The sequence below is a fragment of the Wasmannia auropunctata genome, unplaced genomic scaffold, assembly GCF_000956235.1.
Source record: "Wasmannia auropunctata unplaced genomic scaffold, wasmannia.A_1.0 LD336076.1, whole genome shotgun sequence".
Classification (NCBI taxonomy): Eukaryota; Metazoa; Arthropoda; class Insecta; order Hymenoptera; family Formicidae; genus Wasmannia; species Wasmannia auropunctata.
Genome location: NW_012026814.1, coordinates 5,695,142 through 5,696,154, shown reverse-complemented (window position 1 = coordinate 5,696,154; position 1,013 = coordinate 5,695,142).

The window sequence follows — 1,013 nt, the reverse complement described above, 5'->3', positions numbered from 1 at the left end:
TGATTCTCCATCAGGAGGACATTTTGGAATCAATAAAACCTTAGGAAAGATTCGGAAGAGATTTTATTGGGCAACTTGCAAGCAAGATGTAGAAGACTGGTGTAGGACATGTAAAGTTTGTGTTGCTAAAAAAGGGCCAAGAGGAAAAGGAAAATCTCCGTTACAAATTTATAATGTTGGTGCCCCATTTGAAAGGGTACAAATGGATACTTTGGGCCCATTACCTACGACCACATCTGGAAATAAATATTTACTTGTAATAGTCGATTGCTTCACTAAATGGGTTGAGGCTTTTCCATTGAAAAATATTAGAGCGAAGACTATTTCGGAAACTTTCTTGAGTCAAGTTGTTTCCAGACATGGAGTCCCCCTAGAAATCCATACAGACCAAGGAAGAAATTTTGAATCGAAGATTTTCAAAGAATTATCGAGTATATTAGGAATTAAAAAGACAAGAACGTCCGCTTTACATCCGCAATCTGATGGACAGGTAGAACGCCAACATCAGACAATTTTGAATTATTTAACGAAATTTATTGCGGAGAATCAGAAGGATTGGGATCGCTGGATTCCTATGTATTTATTAGCATACAGGTCCTCGAAACATGAAACCACTGGTTTGACTCCAGCGGAGCTTTATTTTGCTCGGGATCTTAGACTTCCAATTGACCTGTTACGAGAGAGTCCTCCTCATCAGAATCAAACAGAAGAAGACTATTCAAGAAAGATAAGAGGAAAATTAGAAAAAATTCATGAAAACGTTAGAAGACGTATAGAGATTAGATCTTCCCGAACTAAAACCTGGTACGATCAAAAGGCCAGGCAAATCCATTTTGACGAAGGTCAAAAAGTGTGGTTCTATAATCCTCGTAGAACGAAAGGAAAAGCCCCAAAATTACAGAGTAGTTGGGAGGGACCTTATTTGATAATCAGGAAACTTAGTGATGTAGTGTATTGCATTCGCAAGTCGAACAAAAATAAAAACAAAATTGTTCATCTCGATAGATTAGCGC